This window comes from Suricata suricatta, chromosome 7 (assembly GCF_006229205.1).
Source record: "Suricata suricatta isolate VVHF042 chromosome 7, meerkat_22Aug2017_6uvM2_HiC, whole genome shotgun sequence".
Lineage (NCBI taxonomy): Eukaryota > Metazoa > Chordata > Mammalia > Carnivora > Herpestidae > Suricata > Suricata suricatta.
In genome coordinates, this window is record NC_043706.1 from 5,077,324 (window position 1) to 5,085,335 (window position 8,012).

Genomic DNA, 8,012 nt, shown 5'->3' on the forward strand with positions numbered 1-8,012 from the left:
ACAAATTAATTTTGGTATTACCATTCGCAGGTAGAAAATACCACACTCCTGTGACACATATATACCCATTGAGGCAGGTGCAAGCAGAGACTTCCTATGTGTGTTTTACAACTTTAGCCATGATGGGGCACCTGGCTGGCCCAGTCAATAGAGCAGGTGACTCTTGATCTCAGGCTAGTGAGTTCAAGCCCGACACTGGGCATGGAGCCTATAGATAAATCAGTGAGTATGTAAATAACAAGTAAGTAAATTAAAAAATATAGTCCTGAGACAGATATGATGACATAAACTAATTTGCCATAAAAGATCAGAAGACTAGGAGGATGAAAGGTTATTGACAATTCAGGCCAGGGGTGCCTGCGTGGCTCAGTCAGTTAAGTGTCTGACTTTGGCTAGGTTATGATCTCACAGTTCATGAGTTAGAGCCCCATGTCGGGCTCTGTGCTGACAGCTCAGAGCCTGGAGCCTGCTTTGGATTCTGGGTCTCCCTCTCTCTCTGCCCCTCCCCTACTCATGCTCTGTTTCTCTCTGTCTCAATAATAAATAAACAAAAAATTAAAGAAAAAGAAAATTCAGGCCAATGAAAAACCCATTTGAATTAGTAAGTTTATCTGCTCAGATGGCTAACTCTTTTTCTATAACTATTTGTCGAGAAGACACATGATTTTTTCATTGGCCTAAATTATAAATGACCTTTCCCTTTTTGTTTTCCTCTAATTCCCTCACTAAAGTTTTAGGATATTGATTGTCAGACGGACAGGGAAGGAATGTTAGTTCCTCCAGGACGTTTTTGGTCAGGACAAACAAATAATTCTGGTAGCATTGTGTGACCCCTTAGACTCGAGGCATTCCCAGAGACAGTGCAAAAGACATTTTATTTTTACTTTTCTCTGGGGCACTACAGGCAAGATCTCGGGAGGGAGGACTGATTGTGGTACAAATGTCATGTTTAGCCGGCTCCCTGTTTTCTAAGATTTCACCTGTAGGGCGTAAGTAGAGTTTAAAGAGTAGAGTGTAGCTGGGGCGTTTATCGAAATGTGGCAAGGTTTTAGAAACTTAATTTTAATTTTAGTTTCCCCTTGGCTGTCTCAAGGGAGTCATATGGCCGTTTACCCTTAAATCCCTCATAGTCTTGTCAACACTGGGAGGGGCCTGACCAGGGGCCTTCCTTGGAGGGTAGATATGGGGGTGTCTGTAAGGCCATCAGGTTGGCTGACTGTGTATAGGCTTTGTTCAAAGTCTTTTCCAAGTCCTCAGCTCTGATCCGGAATGGTGACCTCCTGTCCTGTTTTCTGTCTCATTATTAATCCATTAATCTCAGAAGGTAATCTCTGTATTACAAACTTTTGAGGACCCTCCTTGTATTAAGGAAATTCTTTAACTATGGTGTCTAGATCAGCCTTTGAGCTGGGAGAGAACATGAACTCTGGGGACAAAACCGAGGACAGCGGTTTCCAGTCACGTGGGGGAGTATGGTCCACACTGCCAGCAGTCCCCCGTGTGGAACTAGCGATTTCAGACAAATAGGGAACATTTGAAAGCAAGTGAAACTGGGAGCTCAGGGCAAGGAGGGCAGAGCCCAGAACTGGAGGAACTTATCCAGGGCCCTTGGGAAAGGTGACAAAGACAACGCAGAAAGGGGCTTCCAGGTGCCACGCCTGCATTTCTCCTTGTCCCTGAATGCCTTCGGAAGTGCAGTTCAGATCCCACCATTCCTCTGCCAAATCTGCTAAATTGTAACGATTCAACTGAATAAGGTTTTGAGACCTAATGGACCTTACTGAATGTTTCATGCAGTCTCTCTGGCAAGAGAAAGGAGGTCTGAGGAGCTGTACAGGCAGGAAGACTTTTGTAGGCAGAAGGGAGACAAGAATGGGTTATTTCTGGCTAAGGTGGTTCACCAATACTGGGCAAGCAGTTACCTCACTGGTGATGCCCAGACCATGCCAGACTGAGCAGTTAAGACTACCTTCCTGGGAGGGTTGTAACTACAGTTAGGTTAGGTGCTAAGTCTTGGTTTGCAAAGGTTGGGCTTAGTGCCAGTGACTGCACTGAAGCACTGGGTATTGTATGGGAACCAATTTGACAATAAAGTATCATAAACAAAGAAGCAAACAAACATACAAAGTCACATTGTTTTTGAAATGAGTTGCAGACAATCTTTGAATTAGTGTTGATAAATATTATTTCTGCAGCCTAAGAACATAATTGTATTCTGCCGACGTACAAAGTTTAAAATTAATGACAAAACCAATGATAGTACAATTGTGTTCCATACAGGTGCCAAGAAACTTCCATTTGTGAAAAGAATAGCCTTCTCAACAAACAGTACTGGGACAACAGGAGAGCCGCATACAAAGTCGGAATTTAGACCTCTACCTTAAGCTACACAAAATAACTCAGGATGGATTGAAGGGTATCAGATTGGGACCCCAAAATACGTCTCTTTGGCATAAGGATTATTTGAACTGATTAGTTTTGAGAGAAAGCACTAAGGAGAGAAGCTGTAAAAAAACAAAACAAAACAGTAGAATTGATCCGTAATCCCTTTTGTCAGGGAAATCTCCATTTGTAAGTGTCTCTTCCTCTGAACCAGAATGAGAATGATTCCAATTCGGTGGAAACTTATCACTGGAGAAAGCAGGGACTGAAACCTGTGTAAGTATCTTACCTTTGTTTTAGGTGTTTTTCAAGGTAACCTGTCATAACTGGGCCCCGCCCTCATGTCCAACAATCTCTTTGTCTTCAGTCAAATGGTCTCCTTCTCTAATTAATTTAAGACTCTTGATCCTTAGGGAAATGCAAATGAAAGCCACCCTGGGATGCCACTTCCCCCCTGTGGCTAGAATAATAAAAAAAGGGGGTCCCAGTGTCAGTAAGGACCCAGAGAGATGAGAGCCCTCAGGTGCTGCTGGTGGGAAATGGCACAGGCCCTTTAATACAGTCCAGCAGTTCCTCAGAAACATAAACCCAGAGTTCCTTTCCTACCCAGTCATTGAACTGCTAAGTAACTACCCAAGAGAATGAAAACACCTGTGGATGCAAAGTCTGTGCACAAATGTACAGAGCGGTGTTATTCACAAAGTAGTGTGACTGCATAGGACAAATTCATGAAACTGAAACAAATCAAGATTCCATTTCTAGAGGATGTGACCTTTTCCGCAGTTTTGTTTTCAAGTGGGCAAGACTAGGCTAAGATGTACGTCAAACAAGTTGTTTGGAAGTAATTAAGAGTAGAAGAATGGAAACAAGAGCCATTGGAGACCCCCATTGATGAGGCCAGGCTGAAAATGGAAGGGCTTGATAGGAGGGGTGGGCAGAGGGCCTCTGTTGTTTCCCTGGAGGACCCATTGCCATGGGTGGGGTGTGTGAGAGGGAGCCTGACTACTGAGAACTTCACTGGGGTCCTCTGTGGAGCTCATGGAGAGGGAACCAAGGGGTGAAAGCAGAGAACCCGCTTTGCCCTTCCAGCCCAGATAGGCAGCATGTTGGGAAAGCTGGTCGTGTAGATAGGAGAGAGGGGAAGAATTGAAATCCCCTTTGGCCTGCTCCTGGTGGCTGGGAAGCCTTGGACCCCTGTCTGGAGACTCCATTCTTTATTCCAACTTGGTAGTGACTTTGTAAGAGGCCCCACGATAACGTGCTGGGAGCACCCATTCTGGAGCTCTGGTCACAGGGAATCTAAACTTCATGCTACTGTGGGCACAGATGCGAGGACCAGCCTCCTGTATCCGCATTCCTTTCCCAAACCTTGATGCCTGGCCCTCAAAGAAGCTGAGCATTTCAAAATCACGGTAGACCCTGTGGGGGTTCCAAGTGCCCACACCGCACTGTGGCATATTGAATACTTGAATTAACGGTACCCAAGATAGCGCCATGCAAGAAGGATATTCTGCCCCACCGTGGTCCCCTGAAAGCAGGTGGGAGGTCTGCCATGAGCAAGGTGGCCTCCCTGTGCCGGGCGGGCTGAAGAGGGCACCCTGAGCCCCAAAGACAGGGATTTTGGGAGAGAAGACCGTGCTCGGGCTCCAGAAGTCTGTAAATACACACCTTGTTGTTACTTCATCACTAACTACCCCACGTCCAAAACCCTTAGTCCTGTCAGTTCACAAATGTGTTGCTTCTTTCCCTAAAATGTACTAAACCTCCTGCTTTGGTCCCTCTTTGCACCTCCTGTGTTTTCGCGGGCACCTGTGCATACATCTGGCACACAGGCTAAAATCTGTATTCGTTGTGTTAATCAGCCTTCTGATTACAGGGAGTGGAGGGGTCAGGGAGAAAGGGCGAAGAGTAGCAGGGAAAACATTTTCCTTCCCTGCAACCCCCTACCTGGGCTTTAAATGTTGGTCAGTTGATATTGTCTTTGTGTGATCAATATACTTAAAATTTTATGCTGCATCTTCCTTCTGCCTTGGTTCCTGAAATTTGCTGGGGAAGGGATTCAGCAGTTGCCTTGTAATTATCTGGAACTTAATGAACTGAAATATCTGGTATTTAGTTAATATTGGCAGTGACGTCAGTTATCCAGTGTCCAGTCCCAAAATGTCTCCTTCCGTCCTTTCCACAACTGCAGAATAGACACCACTGTGTGGTTCCAGTAAACAACTCACTCGGGTAGCTTACAATTTACGAAATCTGCGCTGCAAAAGAATGTGGGTCCTGACTCAGTTTATAGCCGGAAGGGGAAACGTGTCTTAGATAAATCCCTGGAATAACTATGAGAAAAACGTATGTTATTTAAACTTGTGTCTACTAAAATCAAATTTATTGCAGGGCAGTAGTAGAACGTCGTTATCGAGTATGAAGGAATGCACTATTTCTAATCACCTGTTAGTGAAACAGCTCTTGGTGTTCCCTGGAGATGGTCTACTAATAACCTGACCAGAAAATGGAGTTGAACTGTGGCTTTTGTGGTCCCAGCGTCACCTGCAGGTGAGAGTGTGACTTTCCTGTGTGCCCCAGGACCCTTGGCCTGGTTGGGGTTCCCTGGTCTTTGCAGGTTCTTTACTGAAGGGATTCATGTTCACAACCCTGTGTGAGGTCAGGACTGAAGGTTCGCGCGTGGCGGCGAGGCTCTGGTGGTGGTAAGTATTAAAACTTCCGGAAGTAGTTGAAAACGAGGAAGAATATGGAAAACTACTACAGGATGCCCTCATTAGTTGGTCCACATGGGAAGTCTTGCATTTCCGAAGAGGCAGAGCAAGAGACTTGTTAGAGCAGGAAAAGTGACCACATCCCAGAGTCTGACCAGTGGAACCCCGGTGCGGGGAGGGGGCAGGGGGCTGCGCCCGCAGCGGTTTGCGGGCACTGCAGTGGGTGCCGGGGCCCCGAGGTTCTCAGGATGCCTCACACCAGCTCTTCCAGAAATGTTGCTCAGGATGCCCTTCCTTCTGCTTGAGCAAATGCTCTACTGTTCAGCACACATGTGAGCCATCCCTGTGAGCTGCCAAAGGCATCCTTTCCTAAGGGAGGTTCGTGCCTGGCGTGTTGAATGTTTCCCAACAAGTCAGTCCTTCATCGGTCCCCCCGCCCCCATCACGTACGGATCAGATTTAATCAGAGATGATAGTATTTGGCATTTCCTTTCATACTTCATACTTGAACTAGCATCTCGTGGTGGGAGACAGCTTCATCTTATACAGAGCGGTTTTTATCCCTTTCTGTGTCCTTCAGTAAAACCCCCTGACAGATGAAATGAATGGAAATCTCTTTGGTTTTATGAAAAGGGAAAACGTACAGTGGATTATGTCCTGTGCTGACATGTGTATCTATAGGTCTCTCTATTTCTATCACTATCAGTATCTTTATCTGTGTATCTACAGTCACCCGGAAAGGGAAGTCATTAAATGCTAACTGTGGGATCAGGGAGATTTTTTTCCTTTTTCTTATTATCCACTTTCTATGTGTCCTGAATTTTCCATAAGCATTATGTTCCCCTAATAAAACTGAAATTTTCCATTGAAGAAGAGAGAAACGTGCTGTTTCTTACGAAGATGGTCTTTGAAAAGCGGTGTTCACAGTATGCCTGGTCTTCCTTCTGCTCCAGTTAGGGCTGACCCCTCCTCCCTCTGCCAATCGTATACAGGGTTTTTCAGAATTTATGACGCCTTGTATTCCTTATTTGCTCTCAGAAATCACCTACCGCCCTGACCAGAGTTTGCGCAGCCACCTGTAGACTGCCAAGATGAAAGAAAAGAAAGTCCCGTGCAGACGCTTACTCTCTGTCAGGTAAGTAGCCGGAGACTGGCCGGGACTGACCGCACCCCACAGCATTCAGGCTCTGCGCTGTCAGCATGAGCCCAGCGTGGGGCTTGAACTCACAAACCAGGAGGGGATGACCTGAGCCGAAGTCACGAGCTGGATTCTTAACCGTCTGAGCCACCTGCGTGCTCCAGGGTGTTAGGATTTCGAGGCAACGGGCCCCTTATGTCTTTTGAGTGTCTTCCTGTGAACCTTTTCTTTCTGTTGCAGTTGTCAGCAGGACTTCACATCTTCAAAGTCACAGTTTCCAGGGATGAAGCCCCGGAGAAGGATTCACAGATGTCACCACGAAGCCAGGTAAGCCCCTGGAGGAGACTGGCCTCCTGTTGTGCAGGGGGATCTTTGTCTTTGGTGCCTGAAAAAGATGCTGAAAGTTTTTATTTTGACATTTGGCTCTACTATAGAGGAAATGGGCAACATTTAACATGGTTTTCTGTTTCCTCTCTGCATTCTGGGTAATTCTGCTATTTGAGGTTGACAGGTCGCTGCTGACCTTAGTGAGTGGCACACTGCTGCCCCTTAGTCTCCCCTCTGCAGGATTTGCTCCAGTCACCCCTCACCCCCTTCCTCATGGCTCCACCTTACCTACTATGGAGGGGCTTTTCATCTAGAGTCAGCTGAGTGCCTGAAGGTTTGGGTGGTATGCAGTGAGCTTTCAGGCTGTCACCAGCCCACAGGTCAGTGCATCTGTGTGAATTAGACACAGGGCCCCTTTGTCTAGGTGGGCACACACAACTGAGGGGGGCCACCTCTGTGCCAGCGCTCCTTCCCAGCCATTTCCTGGGGGGCTTGAGGGTCCCTTTCTGCACATTATTCCTCAGTGTTAGGCCTCAGAGATGGTGGAAGCTAGACTCTGATGGAAGTGGTAGATGAGGAGGTAGAGGTGGTGGAGGTGATGAAGCTGATGGAGGAGATGCGGGAGCATGTGGGAGAGGTGATGGAGGAGATGGTGGAGCATGGAGGAGGTAGAGGTGATGGAGGTGGAGGAGAATGTGGTGGTGAGGGAGGATGGTGACGTTTGGAGGTAATGGAGGTGGGGGAGGTGGTGGAGAGGCTGGAGCAGGTGAAAGTGAAGGAGGTGGAGGTGTTGGAGAAGGGGGAGGAGGTGATGGAGGAGGTGGCGGAGATGGTGGAGGGGTGAAAGTGAAGGAGGTAGGGAGGCGGTGCCCACGGTCGAACCCTCCAGCCCCTGCTGACTGTAGGGGGAGCTGGAACTCTCCTCCATCGCTCCCTTTCTGCTCTGACTGCCCATGTTCTGTGCTGGAGCCCTGGGTTATTATTACCCGGGATATTGCCTGGTTATTCCAGGTCCACTGAGCCTGGGCTCACCTGCGAAAATGTAAACCTGCAGACAGACTCCTAAAATTCACAGGACGTTTGGAAAACTTCTGAGAGTACTCTCCACCGCTGATGCCTGAAGAATAGACCCCTTCTCGATAGGGTGTTCATATCCAAGTTGTAAAAAGCAGACGACGTTACTGGGGTTATGATGTGCGCGCACACAGCGTGCTCAGCCCGTGTCCCTTTCTCTGTCACACAGCCTAAGAGCCGCCCTGCCTGTGGCATCGGCCTTCCCGGACGGAACCGTGGGTGTCAGGGACACCTAAGAGTGACCGCCCCACGGGCTGCAGATTTATCGGTGTTCCCTGTGCAGGCTGGGAGGCCTCACACCCCTGCGCGGGGCCTAGCTATTGGATTTGGAATTAATGCAGTTGTTAGGGCGTCTCCTTTTGACGAAGCATCTGAGATGA